Genomic DNA, 16,547 nt, shown 5'->3' with positions numbered 1-16,547 from the left:
AAATTACATTATTTTTTGTTATTTTGTAATAACACAAGAATTATTTAAGTTGAATTAATTCTTCTAAATAAAATAATTGCTTTCTTTGATAATACGCGTTTTCTTTCTTTATTTTTGTTTCGTAATGACACAAAAAGTGTTAAAACTAGAGTATTTTTTAAAATAAATATTTAGTTTCGTTTTTCGTATCTTGACTCCGTGATCAAGTTTATTTTTTTTTAAGCAAGAGCTAAAAATATTTTTTTCAAATATTATGGGAGTGCATAGTCTCTTTTAAAAATAATATCTCCTCCAAGAACGGTAATAAAGTGTGTTTTCAATCGATATTTATTCAATAAGGGACCACTTTTCCTACCCAGTAAAAAGGGGGTATTTTTCCGGGTACGAGTTTTCCGGATACGGGTTTTCCGAGACGAGTTTTCCCGGGACGAGTTTTCCGGGCACCAGATAGATAGATATAGGAACCTAAACAATGAAGAGTTCAGTTTCTCTTTTATTCTGATGCAGTTCTAAAAATAGAAGATAAACATTTCAAATTAGCATATAATTCAGCTTTAATTTTTTCTTTTGCATAATTTTCAGAAAATAGGACCCGGGCAACACCGAGTAGGCTCGCTAGTATTCTAATATATACATATTGATTTACTTGTGCATACATCCAGTGCCACAAAACCATCATCATCGCAAGCATTAATTAATAAGAAACGCATTCTATCCCTTTATAGTCGCTTTTTATCAGGTAAAAATTCTTGAAAACATTTCCTTTCCAAAAATTAAAAAAAAAACATGGCTGTCTGTGTACGGTTTCAAATTGGCTATTTAATTTTATAATAAAATATCCTGTTGATTAGGAGATGTTTTTTATAGTTTATTTTTTAAATTAAAAAAATATGCAAGTGAAATAATTATAATTATATAACTTATATTGTTAGATAATGGATAGAGAGAGAGAGAGAGAGAGAGAAAGAGAGAGATGAGGGAGAGTGTGAATTGCAGTGTAGACACGTTGACAGGAAGTTAAGATCAGCTGATTGGATTGCGTGTGAGTCATGTGATCAGGTTAGCTGAATCGAGGAGATTTGGTTGCGACTTGGACGACAACGGACGGCTTTGCCGTTGTCTCCTCCCCTTCGCTGGGGGTGAGGAACAACGCTGACGTGGTAGAAATAAGACCTAGAAGAAAAAAACAACACAGGCCAAATTCACTTTCCACCTTCTGCAAGACATCTGGGAAAGTGAAATAAACTATAGAACAAATTTCTTGTCTTGGTGTGAAATAAATCTTCGTCCCCAAAAACAGGTATCAAGTCTCCCTCCCAGACGAGAATTTCCAGATGGACCAACGAAGAAGCAGAGGTATGTGAAAATGCGTGTCACACATATTCACACTTAACAGCATATGAACATATGTAATAGAAAGACCACTAGACAGGAAGTGTCCTCTATAGTATCAGATCTGACCGAATGGTTAATTGTAGGCATAGACCAATTCATACCATCTAAAAAATTCCAACAAAAACCTAACAGCCAGCCATGGTTCTCCCCAGAATGTGCTGCTGCTATTGCGCACAGAAATCGCTTTTTCCATAGCTACCAACGTAATAGATGCACTGAGACTAAAGCTGCTTTCAGGACTGCCAGCAACCATTGTAAAAGAGTAATAAAAAAATGCAAGAGAGCTATATGCCCAGTCTGTTACATCCAAGGTAGCTGATCAGCGGCTTGGATCCCACCAGTTTTGGCAAATAACAAATAGGATCCTGAACAGAAGTGTGCGTTCTATCTCTACCATTATCAATGGACCAGAGGTCATCTCGTCAGCGTCAGACAAGGCCAAACTATTTGCAAAGAACTTTGCAGCTAATTCTTCCCTATGCGACGTAGGCCATCAACTCCCCATATTTTCTCCTATAACACAGAACAAGCTAGGTAACATAGAAATATCCGTGCATGAGGTCGCCAAGCTAATCAAGAACCTAGATTCCAGTAAAGCAACTGGCCCTGATGGCATTCCAATTATAGTGTAAAAAAAAATTCAACCAGAAGTTGTTCCCATACTTACGAAACTATTTAAGCGCTGCCTTAAGGAGAAGTACTTTCCGACTCAGTGGAAGACCTCATCAGTTTGCCCTGTATTTAAGAATTCAGGTGATAAGTCATCTCCCTCTCAGTACAGACCAATAAGTCTTCTGTGTGCTATGAGTAAGTTGCTGGAATCCATATTAAATAGAGAAATAGCCAACCACCTCAGCAGGAATAACCTTCTTAGTGACACACAATATGGTTTCCGCTCTGCAAGATCTACCGCAGATGTGCTGACGGTTATATCCCACAGGATTAGTGAATCTCTTGACAAAGGCTTCCTTTCTAGGGCAATTGCTCTTGACATATCAAAGGTATTCGACAAGGTATGGCATAAGCGTCTACTTCACAAGATTTCCAGCTACGGTATAACTGGAAATGTTTTCTCAATCATTAAATCATTTCTCTCCGATAGGCTCATAAGAGTAGTGGTTGATGGACAAAAATCGGAGGCCTGTAATATAAATGCTGGAGTGCCTCAGGGGTCAATCCTGGGCCCAACTCTCTTCCTGATCTACATCAATGACCTCCCTAAACACATACTTAAATCATTCGTTGACATCTATGCTGATGACACGACCATCTACGGCAACACATCAAAGGCTGTAAATGACAAATTCTCTCTGAGTCTCTCTCCTCTGATCTCGAGCGCGTGGTTCAGTGGGGGAAGATGTGGCTAGTTACCTTTAATGCATCCAAAACCAAACTCCTATCCTTACATAATCAACGCTCTTATCCCCATCTGGCATCAATTGTGATGGATGGCTCTCGTCTGGGTGAGGCTCCATGTTTTGACAAGCTTCTGGGTTTGACCTTTACTCCTGATCTGAAATGGAACACGTACATCAAATCTGTTGCCAAGGTCGCTGGAAAGATGGTTGGATCCTTCTACCTTCCTAGAAGATATCTCACTACTGATGCAATTTCTATCTATATAAAAGCCAAGTACGTCTAAGGATGGAATACTGTTGCCATATCTGGACAGGAGCTGCTAAAAACAGTCTATCCTGCCTTGAAAGAGTACAAAATAGACTTCGTGGCTTAGTGGGGGATGCCCTTATCTTTGCCCTCCAACCTCTCTCCCACAGAAGAGACGTTGCGAGCCCATCCTTGTTTTATCGTTATTTCCATGGAAGGTGCTCGTCTGAACTCCAATCTCTGATCCCCCTCGCCAATCTTTCACGAAAAACACCCGTCTAGCTGAATCCACTGTCAAAAGTTTCCCCCACTCTTTATCTGTTCCTAAATAAAAACGTGGATTCCATGAACAAAGCTTCTTTCTTAGAATTGCACGCCTGTTGATCTCCGTTCCGTCTTCCTGCTTCCCACCGGACTACAACTTGGATGTGTTCAAGTCCAACGTTAACAAATGAACCGCCCCCTTAAGTAAACACTTCAGCAAATCTCCACACTAACGTAATGTACTTGCAATAACCCTTATCCCTGAGTGGCTTCCGGGCCTTGATAAGTGGTGATCACTGTGTAAGAAAAAAAAGACAGGTCACACACACGACATTAACTCTGATAAGATAATCAAACACGCAATCCTTTATAAATAGACACGTTTTAATATATCATCTCCATTTCAACCAATATACAACAAACGTCCATTTTATGACAACGTAAAAATATTACATTATAATTTATATAAATTATATTACATTATAATTTATATAAATTATATTACATTATAATTTATATAAAAATTAATCAGAAAAAAAATCAATGTGTGATGTGATGAATTTTCATTGAAAAAATCTAAATTTTTAAATCAATTCTTTTTAGCTTTCTTAGGTTCAAAAGAATTTGCTAACAAAATTGTTTTGAATTGATCGTTATTTATTTTATTTTATTTTTTCTTTATTTTTAATATGTTTTAAAATGGTCAACTACCGTGAAATTTCCACAGGTTCTAGTAGTTTGTATGATATCTTTTGATTTTCAATTTCAATGTGACACCATAACACCGGTGCAGACGGTTTTTGTGGCCAGTAAATTGATAAAGAAGACAGAAAAAAAAAGAAATCTTGTACAATTATCACCCGCTGAACTATCACGGAACCAAATGTCTGCTGTAGAATTCTTATTTTACAAAATAATATAGTATCTAATCTTGCGAGTTTTTTTTATTTTTTATTTTATTTTTACTTTGATTTTGAATTTTTTCTTATTGCCGAAAAAAAAAGAAAATAATCTTTTCCAAATGGTTCTGCTAGACAAGAGCATTTACTGGCACCAATTCTAAACCAAACCTGTCATCTAATCGAACTTGTAAATTATAAATCAGTTTCGAATTTTCAAAATACCAAAGTCGAGAAAGAAACATTTTCTACATAATCGATAGAAAACGCAAACGTTGCTAAGGTCAACCCAGTATTTTCTCTGCGTTCATGTTGAACGCTGCATTTCGTATTAAATTAATTGAATGGAGAGTAAATCAGTATGGCTTCCTGGCAAGGATAGATGACCGCTGCCGCGAAAGCCAGGAAATTAAAACCGAAACAAGCTATCCGGTGGCAACTCAGAGCAATTGAAAATTCCTTCCCCTATTTCTCTCTTTCTCTCTCGCCTAATCTCTTTCTCACTTTTCTGTTATTTTACTATGTCTTTTGAAAATGTATGAAAACTCCATTTATGTGTATAAACGATATTAAAACCGACATAAAATCATTAAAATATGTTTAAAAATAGCAGAAGATATCATTTTTAAAATTATCTAAGAATCACATGTAAAATAAAATCATATGAAATAAAAACGAAAAGATTTGAAAAATTGTCTTTCTTTTGTGTTATTATTTCAACTGATACGTTGAGCTAATGAAGATGTAGCTAATAGGCACAGGTTTGTTCAACTCCGATACTTAAAAAAAGTTCCGATTTCCGTTTCCGATATCTAAAATAGTTCGGATTCCATATTCCGATTATTTTTCACAACACACACACACACACACACACACACACACACACACACACACACACACACACACACACACACATATATATATATATATATATAGAGAGAGAGAGAGAGAGAGAGAGAGAGAGAGAGAGAGAATTGTATATACAGAATATACAAATATATTATATATATATATATATAGAATATTAATTTCTTCGTTACATATATGTATATATCTATATATATATATATATATATATATATATATATATATATATATATATATATATATATAAAGCGAAGAAATTACAGTCTCTATGTAGGAATCTATAAATATAATATTTATCGTTGGCAAGTTTTTGAAATTAAAGTAGTATTTTTAGCCACTCACATCAAATGGCATCATGTCTAGAGCGATTTTTCTAAAAAGAAATCTACCAGCCATATGCGATGCAAGCTACGTTGTCACTAGTGGGTTCAATTCATGCACATTTAATTCAATTTGGGGAACATTTTGCAGCTTGAATAAGTAAAAAAAAAAACCCTGAAGTACTATATTATCTATTATAACGTTTGATGTTTGTTTTCAAGCGGCGTTCGTGTTTTTTTTTGGGGGGGGTGCAAAGAGATCGATACGCAAAAAAGAGGAGTTCCCACCTGATACGCACAAAACGGTCAAACATTCGACAGCTAGTGTTTCCACTAGTTTTACGATTTAGGATACGCGGTATAAATAAGAATTAAAAGTTAGCACGAAATCGCGATCAGACTAATTGAAGAGGTAAGTTCCTCAAGAGTAGCGCCAGGGAATATAATCGTGATTTATGGCCATCTGGTCTTCCATGGCGGTTCAACATCGCAATAGAAAAAGAGATGCCGGTAAGAATTAAGAGATTAATGGTCGAGCGGAGAAGCGAAAAAAAAAAACCCTTTGTTGCTAAACCAGCGAATAATATTTATATACAAAGTGTTTAGTCTCTCTTCTCGCCCACCTCTCTCTACGTCTTTCTACCCCCCTTTCTCTTTCGTTGAAAGGTAGATTCATCTTACAGTTTATTTTTCCTATCGGTTTACCAAAATAGTACTTAACCAAAATAGTACTTAACCAAAATAGTACTTAACCAAAATAGTACTTAACAAAAATAGAACTTAACAAAAATAGAACTTAACCGTATAAATAGAAGTAAGATATTTATAAAAAGGCGTGTCTTTCAACAATACATAGAAAAAAAAACTAATACAAATAAGAGTAAAAAAATTCATATAATCTGTTATTTAATATGATTAGTTTAAACTATATTCAGTGAGGTGGAGATAAGAACGAGAACCTCGATAGGATCAATGACACTGACTAGATGTATTACTACTAAATTATTTTAAGAATATATATATATATATATATATATATATATATATATATATATATACACAGTGATCACCACTTATCAAGGCCCGGAAGCCACTCAGGGATTAGGGTTATTGCAAGTACATTACGTTAGTGTGGAGATTTGATGAAGTGTTTACTTAAGGGGGCGGTTCATCAGGAATTTGTTAACGTTAGACTTGAACACATCCAAGTTGTAGTCCGGTGGGAAGCAGGCAGATTGAACAGAGTTCCACAGGCGTGCAGTTCTAAGAAAGAAGCTGTGTTCATGAAATCCGCGTTTTTATTTAGGCACAGATATAGAGTGGGGGAAATTTTTTACAGTGGTTTCAGCTAGACGGGTGTTTTTCGTGAAAGATTGGCGAGGGGGGGACCAGAGATTGGAGTTCAGACGAGCAACTGCCATGGAAATAACAATAAAACAAGGATAGGCTCGCAACGTCTCTTCTGTGGGAGAGAGGTTGCAGGGTAGAGAAAAGGGCATCCCTCACTAAGCCACGAAGTCTATTTTGTACTCTCTCAAGGCAGGATAGGCTGTTTTTAGCTGCTCCTGCCAAATATGGCAACAGTATTCCATCCTTAGACGTACTTGGCTTTTATATAGATAGAGAATTGCATCAGTAGTGAGATATCTTCTGGAGCGGTAGAAGGATCCAACCATCTTTCCAGCGACCTTGGCAACAGACTTGATGTACGTGTTCCATTTCAGATCAGGAGTAAAGGTCAAACCCAGAAGCTTGTCAAAACACGGAGCCTCTCCCAGACGAGAGCCATCCATCACAATTGATGCCAGCTGGGGATCAGAGCGTTGATGATGTAAGGATAGGTGTTTGGTTTTGGATGTATTAAAGGTAACCAGCCACATTTTCCCCCACTGAACCAGGCGCTCGAGATCAGAGGAGAGAGAATCAGGGAGAACTTTGTCATTTACAGGCTTTGATGTGTTGCCGTAGATGGTCGTGTCATCAGCGTAGATGTCAATGAATGATTTAAGTATGTGTTTAGGGAGGTCATTGATGTAGATCAGGAAGAGAGTTGGGCCCAGGATTGACCCCTGAGGCACTCCGGCATTTATATTGCAAGCCTCCGATTTTTGTCCATCTACCACTTCTCTTATGAGCCTATCGGAGAGAAATGATTTAATGATTGAGAAAACATTTCCAGTTATACCGTAGCTGGAAATCTTGTGAAGTAGACGCTTATGCCATACCTTGTCGAATACCTGTTATATGTCAAGAGCAATTGTCCTAGAAACGAAGCTTTTGTCAAGAGATTCACTAATCCTGTGGGATACAACCGTCAGCACATCTGCGGTAGATCTTGCAGAGCGGAAACCATATTATGTGTCACTAAGAAGGTTATTCCTGCTGAGGTGGTTGGCTATTTCTCTATTTAATATGGATTCCAGCAACTTACACATAACACACAGGAGACTTATGGGTCTGTACTGAGAGGGAGATGACTTATCACCTGAATTCTTAAATACAGGGCAAACTGATGAGGTCTTCCATATATATATATATATATATATATATATATATATATATATATAAATGGGTTAAGAAATTCCAACGAAAGAAATATGTATATTTAAATAAGGGAGTAGTCACCAACAATGTGTATTTTTTAACATTATTGTATTATTCCGTGTCTTGGTTTTTCATTGGGAATTATGTTTGGATCATTGTAATAATGTTTTTAAGTCATTGAAATCGTTTTTACGCGCGTTTCAGATGTTCTGGGATGCGTCCTCGTCAGAAATTATTTTTAAATGTGTTGGAGATGTAAAAATGGCGATTTTCGTAGTTAATTTGAAGTTTTTCCAAGGGGTGGAGGCTTGTAAGTGTTTATTATTCATTGGCATGCTCAATTTTTATTATTCTTTTTTTGCTCTTTTATTGGGCTTGTCGAGGGAGACCACTGACCTGGCTATCTCTTTCTGCTAATGTTTTTTTCTTTTCCTTTAGGGTGGGCTAGGGTGTGTGTGTGTGTGTGTGTGTGTGTGTGTGTGTGTGTGTGTGTGTGTGCGCGTGCGTGTGTGTGTGTTTGCTTTTGTTGGTTTGGGAATGTGTATATTGTTTTATAGTATTTTGGGGTTATTTGCTTCCTTAGGAAGGCGGCTATGGTCCGAGGGGAGGTCGTTACTAAAGTGTATGTGTGAGGAGGGGGACTAGCTCTTCTGAAATAAGTGTAGAGGTGCTTTCATTCTATTTTGATATTTATTTTTTGGATTCTTGGATTTTAGTATCGTGATTTTTCGTTTTAGTCTTTTCGGGTATTCCTTATATTATGTTTGTTTAGAAAGAGGGGTGTATTTAAAATATGTATAGGGGAATTTTTAATGTTTCTATTTATTTGTCTCCTCATGTGGGTATGGCCAGACCCAGGATCGGTTCCTAGTGTGGGGAAGATTTTGTTCCCCAGCGGGGGGCATTGGAGGGGGTATAGGTATGGGAGGGGAATGATAGAAGGGATGATAGTTGTTTCAGTCATGAGGGAGTTCTCCTCCACTGACTGAGGAGGGAGCGAGGTGTTGGAACAGATATTATACTATAGTTCTAGGTGTTTCCTAGTGTTGTTGGTTTCGAGGTTAAGTAGGGTTGGTATTGTTCAGTGTGTTGTATTAGAGATAGGGGTGTTATGTCTGTCTGTGGTTGTATGCGCGAACGTGTGTGTGTTTTAATGTGTCGGTTCTGATTTATGTGTGGGTGTGTATATGTGTATGTGTATGTGTATGGATGTGCATGCGAGTGTACCTTGCATTTCATGTTTTTGTGTGATGATATTAGGCTCTGTTCAGTTCAGGAGTGAATCTGGTGATGAATTTTTTTTCCTGTGTAAGTAAATAAAAATAATTGTCTGTTTGGAAGATTGGCATTATTTTGAAGCTGTTTCCACTGCATGTGTGTACGTGTTTTAAAACATAGAGTCCCACATACTACAAAAGGAGTTACAACATGCAACAAACCACGATGTGGAGTATGTGACATAATAATAGAAGGTAACACATACACATTCAAAAACCCAGCAAAAACATTCAAAATAAAAAAGGATCTAAATTGCCCCTTCAGAAATGTAGTATATGCACTAAGATGCACAACATGCAACAAATCCTACATAGGCGCCACAAAAAACTACAGCAATAGAGTGGCCTTACATAAGAGCAACATCAAAATTGCAGATAACAGACACCTCTACGAAAGAGTGAATGATGTCAGTGGAAGAGTGCGAGGAAAGCGGAAAAAGAAGAAGAGAAGAAGGGGAAAGGTGGGAGGGGGTGTTTGGTATGTCGGTAATGTTTTAGTTTTAGAGTTTTAGGGCATTAGGTGGTTGTGGGGAGTCTGGGAAGTTCATCTCTGGTGTGGATGAGGCCATAGGGATACATGGAGGAGGAGGGAGATATGTGGGGGTAAGAGGAGGGGGGTTACTTTAAAATTCGAGTCCTAATGTTTAGGTTGTGGGCGTCTTGTTGGTGAGATGATTTCTCCGACAATTTTGGGTCTAAACACTTGAATTTTTTTGATATAGGTTCCTTGGACATTGATCTAACTTAATAACTTCATTTGAGCCCAAAACAATAAATGTTAAGAAGTCATAATAGTGGTCAAATTAAAAAAAAATTACGTCTACGGTCTCTACTAAATACCTCAGACAGTTTCTGGTCTAAACATTTGAAATTTTACATAAAGGGTATTCAGAGTTAGGGCAAGCTTTTTAATCGGTTTGGGTCGAAAATGTTTAGTTACCAATATATAAATGTATATAAGTATGTAGGTTTCATGTCTGCCTAAAACTTTCCACAGAGGCGACGGATTTTACAAGTATCGTTTTGATGTTCGACCTATCAGACGACAAATATCGAAAAATTGGCTAAAAACATTAATTTCTTTACCCTCAACTGGGCACTTTTCTACAAGGGGGTCTCTTTTTCGCCGATATTTTTGAAAACGATCATCTACTTTCGATTGTCTAGCCTTAATTTAAAAATAAGTCACTTCCGGTTTGGCAATGATCGTAACAGCAAAGACGTCAGTTTTCCCCCCGTTCTTTTTGTCCTTCGCGGTACGGGTTCGAGCCTGCCTTCCTACTTCGATTTTTTTTTTTTTTGCTCAACAGACACATCTAAATATCCGTGTGTGTGTGTGTGTGTGTGTGTGTGTGTGTGTGTACATTTTCCTATCAAATAACTCTGTCAATTTTCGGTCTGCAGACTCGAAATTTTGGAAAATCCTTTTAATCAGCTTTCGGCCAGAAATTTTGCTGTCAAGGGGTCAAAGTTCAATTATTTGACCTTTGAGAATACCAAACATCTCCGCCAATTTTCGGTTTAAACACTTGAAATTTCACATATAGATTCCTTGGACATGAATCTAACTTTATAATTTCATTTGAGTCCAAAACATTAAATGTTAAGGGGTCAAAATTGCGGTCAACATTTTTGTAAAAATTCGGTCTCTACCAACTTTTCTCTATGGGAGTCAAGGAAGCCTTTTATATAGAAAGGCATTGCGGTACATATTCACGCATTTTAATTTATACATATGCACATAAAGTTATGAACAGTATATAGGGCCCGAGCAAAGCCGGGCGGAACTGCTACTATATATATATATATATATATATATATATATATATATATATATATATATATTTATATATATTTATATATGTATATATAGTAATTGTCTGTATTTTATATATATATATATTATTTTTTTATAAATATATATATATATATTAAAACGTTTGAAAGTCCTCTTGTGTGGGCGTGTCAATGACCCTCATCACGGCTCCTTTCATAATCTCCATTGTCTCGTACCGAGTAATTATATGTACAGTTTTCATGCTGACATCACACTGTGCACTTATTGTTTCACGACGGTCTTTATCCATGAAATTCATTATTTGGTCAATCAATTCTGGTGTTCTTACTTCCTTATTCATCCAACACTTCTCATCATCTCTCGCTGCCTTCTTTGAATAGCAGGGTAGGGTAAAGCGGTAGCCCTAGATATATCTAAGGCTTTTGACAAGGTGTGGTACGATAGTTTTCTCAGGAAAATCAGATCATACGGTATTATCGGACGAACACTTAACATAATTAAATCCTTCTTAGATAAGAGAAGAATCCAGGCTGTCCTCGACGGTCGTACATCTAAACAATATGATATAAATGCGGGAGTACCTCAGGTATCTATCATTGGACCTCTATTATTCCTAATATTCCTAAATGACCTCCGCGATAAAATTTTTTCTGATATGGGTATATTTGCTGATGACGCCACACTCTATAACAGGTACGAGGGGAAAACAAATGAACATATATCTAAGGAAATGGCAGAACCACTAGAGGATGACCTTGACCTCCAATAGGCAGTGGAATGGGGAGAAAATGGATGGTCACATTCAATGCTGCCAAGACTAAGCTTGTTTCCTTCAATGATTACAAGAAACCTTCTCTACTACCAATAGCAATGGCTAAAGATACATTACCTGAAAGTACTTCTTTTAAACTCCACAGCCTAACGTTCACAGGGAACATGAGTTGGAACAGATACATTGAGAGCATTGCCAGAGCCACTGGCTCTCTCTACCGTGCTAGTATCCTGTACATGTATATGGCTACCATTCGCCCATGTCTAGAGTATTGTTTTCACATTTGGTCTGGTGCATCTGTTACTAGTCTCTTACTCCTGGAAAAAGAGTCGCCAACTTGGCGAGTCCTGAACTGTCATCTAGGCTTCAACCTCTGCCCCATCTTACAAATGTTGCATCCCTCTGCCTGTTCTACAAGCATTTTAATGGTGAATGCTCTGACGAATTACAAGCACTTGTTCTCCCTTCGACGTAAATACCCCCGACAAACCCGAAAAGCAGCATGATCCCACCCCTTCACAGTAGAGATCGTTAAATGTAAAAAAGCCTTCTACTCTAATAGTTTCTTCCCCAGAACTGCTAGACTTTGTAACTCTCTTCTGCTTTCCCAAATGTACTGACATGCAAATGTTCAAGTATAATGTAAACAGATATCTTGCTGCTCAACTCCCTACATAGTATCCCTGCAACTTATGTCCCTGATAGTAGCCCTCCTATATCAAAGTGACACTGTGCCTTGTTTGGGATGAATATTGAATAAGAATTTAAAAAAATAAGCTCAAGTTGGGAGGCGGCCCATCTTGTTGAAAAATGGTTTCATTTGAATAAGCTTCCATATATGGGAAAGCTAGTTTCGTAACACTTATAGCCTTGCCTTATAACAGAGTTTCCTTCATAAAAAAGGGCCATGAACCTTCTTGGAGGACACAGCACATAAAACCTTTTCTTTATGGTGGATCTCTTTCATGTTGAATAATTTCGTAAGGATTTTCGGTTCCTCGAATTCGCACATTGTATCGGTTGACTTTGCCATTCAGATGAAATTTGCTTCGTACATGAAAATTAACATTCAAATGAGATTTTTATCGTCCTCCATCATTTGCAGTATCTGGTTTTAAAAATGGTATTCGTTATAGATAGCCATTGATTTTAAGCGTTTGGGGGAGATGCAGTCTGTAGGGTTTTAATTGCAACCTTTTTTTTAAGCACACGCTATACTGCTGATTTCCTCAGGCTCCGAGTAAACGATATACGGATTCTCTCCACATCGTTCTCTGAAGTTTCCGGTCGCCCTTCAAACTGCTTAAACCACCTTCGGATGTTGAATTCCACTCCGACTGCACGCTGCACTGTAATTGAAAACTTTTTTAATCAAACAAAGCCACAAATTGTGTATATGGATTTATTTTTCGATGTAATAAGGAAAAACAACAATTCTGTTATTTGGTTCGATCGGTAATCTATGTAGAATGTTTTCTGGTTAGGTTTGTGATAAGGTTCGTATGTGTTATTGTTTAAGTTGAAGGTAACGTCCAGAAAGTTAACTATCTTATAATTGCAGAATACCTGGGAATTGTCCGTTGGATGGGAAATGTCTAACCTCGGAAATAGTGTATAAATGCGAGATAAAAACCGGCAACACTAAGAAGATATATCTGGAAGCCACGAGAACAGTGTTTAAGGACAGATATAGAAACGACGTAGTATCATTTAAAAAGGAACCTGAGATACAAACTAATAGGGATGGCCTTAACGATAGCAGGGGGGGAGGGTACAAGAATCAGCATTAAAAATAAAAACAAAAAGAGGAATACAACTGCATTAGGTGATTGGGTTAGGGAACTTAACAGAAATAATGAAAAATTTGTAATTAAAATGGTCAGTAGTGGACAGGGGGAGGAATTACAGCCCTGGGAAATCAAAAAGATGCAATCTATGTATATTGAAAGCCTTCTACATAGTGAATTCCAAAGAGGAAATTTTTAATAAAAGACTTGATGCCATACAGGGATGTCTTCACATGAATAGGTTTCTGCTATCACGCCTTAAATGTAACTGAGGTATAACTTTTTACAACAATAAGGATCATCGGATGCTAGGATTAAATTTTAATGCGGAGTTAAATATATAGGAATGTTATAATCTAAATGAAGGATCCAAATCTAACATGCGAATATAGTTTCTAATATTCTAAACCGGGTAAGAAATATAAATAAAGTATAAAGCTCATCTAAGAATGGGATTTTTTTCCATAATGGTGAGCATTTTTTTTATTCAGTTGTAGCAGTATTGATGTTGAAATAAGTGATACACTCTTCAAATCAATAAAACAACTTAGCAATTATTAACTAGTTATTATTAAAAATTAAATTAGCAATTTGGCGGCTGAAAATTAGGTTAATTGATTTTGTCATCTGACATCTTAAGTTGGTAGAATCTATGCTGATTTACTTATTTACTTACTTTATTCCTTGTTCTAAATGATTTTACCCATAAATGCGGGAGTAGACATCTTCTCATCAGAGTGAAACACATTCGTGGCTATTGGGTGGTTTTGCTGTCAGAATAATAATTAGAGGATATATACTATTTTATTTAGATACCCAAGAATACAACACACGAATTATAAGACAGGAGCAGCATAAGTGATTAATAACAGATGTGGGTTAAACCCATAAGTAAAAATCAATTTTTTAATCTAAAAACATAATTTATATCTTTAATTTGTTAAATAAGCCATCGTAGCACGTTCTGGTCTGATTAAATTAATTATTAAATCATAGACGCCTTCTATTAATCAATAGGCCGAAAACGTCAAACGGTCTAAATTATCTCCCTTTAACTGTTACAGGAAATAAAATCGACCCCGTTTTTCTTTTTTTCTTTCTTTATTTCAGTATCAAAAATGTAATTGTCTAGTTTAGATGCTTGAAAATACCATAAGGTTGAAATAAATTATTGCATCAAAAATTATGTAATTTCCGTGTTATATTTTTATGTTATTGCTCTGTTTACCACATTGAGCTCTCATACCCGGATTTCCTCTGGATTTATTCCATTATAACACTATATATATATATATATATATATATATATATATATATATATATATATATATATATATACTAAATTCCTGGTTAGTTAGTGCCATTAAATGCATTCAGCTGAAGAAATTGAGATAAATGTTTACGAGGTTACCATGAAATGGAAGTGCCAAGATAACTGGCAATAAAAGTCGATGGTTAATCATTTTGTTGTGAAAATTAACAAAGAAAAAAATCAAATGTTTTCAAGACAGAAGTCATTTATGAAATTAAGAAGTCAAGACCAAATTATTGGTCTGCCAATAAAAAAGAGATGAGAAATTCTAAGAAATAAAAATCGTATTAGAGAAGAAGGTAGGATGTGAGAAAGTAATAAATGATTAAAAAACATTTGTTTCTTGCGCTGCACCGGCTGCGCTAGGATGAAATATAAATGATATTGAAATCTAAGGATGAAGTGACGAAAGAAAAAAAGAAAAAATGAATAATTTATATAAATATAATATATATATATTACATAAATATAATATATATATATTATATAAATATAATATATATATATATATATATATATAAAAGGAAAAACATAAAGAAAAATAAAGAAAAAATGAAACACAGAAATGGAAAAAGGGACAATAACAAAAAAAAAAGAAATACGAAAATAATAATGTTAGATAAAAAGATATATACGTGAATAGAAGAGAGAATTTATGATATAAAAATTGGAATAAAAGAAATAATGAAAAATGAAAAAAAACATGACGAAACATGTTAGAATATGAAACAAACTCGGAAAAGAATAAACATTATGGTTTAACGTGCATTTACAGAACGAATTAAAACAAATAAGTTAATAAAATAATAGATTGCATCACTTTATCACACATTCCGCAAATTTTTGGGTGTTAATTAACTACAGAGATCTTAGTAAATAGGAAGATGTCATATAACAACATAAAATTACACTGACAGAAAAATAACATGAATAAATGAATAGATGAAATTGTCAGATTCTATGCAACAGCCATTCAAGTGAAACTATTGTTTCTAAGGTTACATACCAACGAATGTAACGAAATCTAATAATACATAGTACATGTGGGATCAAAAGCTGGTCCATTTAAAATAAAATATAACAACCACATGGCACCTTAAATACTAAGAAAAATAGACGAAGCCCATAATGCTTAAATATCTGTAAGAAAACATGTTAGAAGAAACATTAACTTATTAGCCTAAATTAGTTAAAGCAAAGAAATAATCATCGCGTCAATTTAAAAGTGCCCTACAGAATCACTAATGATTAATATACGTCATGAAATTTATTTCTCAAGGACTCAGAAATGATCAGCTTATTATTATTATTATTATTATTATTATTATTATTATTATTATTATTATTATTATTATTGGCTCATAAGTAGCTTTCACACTGGCCATAAAGAATTTCTCATTGAGAACAACCTGTGGTGTTTCCTGGAAACTGAATGACAACAAGTCTCCCCAGGTTTCTAGTACTCTCCACCACTTTCGATAAATTTTGCAAATGAATTTGCATTATTGCAACAACCGCTTACCATTGATTTCTCGCTAGCAGCAACCATTGGTCTCCACTGGAGTTTAAGTGGCAATAAGCCTCCCCAAGGTACCAATTCTCTTGGCAATTGTTCAGCAGAGGTCTGGTCAGCGCTACCTCCTCAGTCTTTCCGTCCTCCTTGAGCCTTCTCGACAATATGGCATCATTATTTGATGGGTGATTGGG

Source organism: Euprymna scolopes, chromosome 13 (genome assembly GCF_053919585.1).
Source record: "Euprymna scolopes isolate OS-2025 chromosome 13, ASM5391958v1, whole genome shotgun sequence".
In the NCBI taxonomy this organism is placed as follows: domain Eukaryota; kingdom Metazoa; phylum Mollusca; class Cephalopoda; order Sepiida; family Sepiolidae; genus Euprymna; species Euprymna scolopes.
This window is presented reverse-complemented; position numbering follows the sequence as displayed.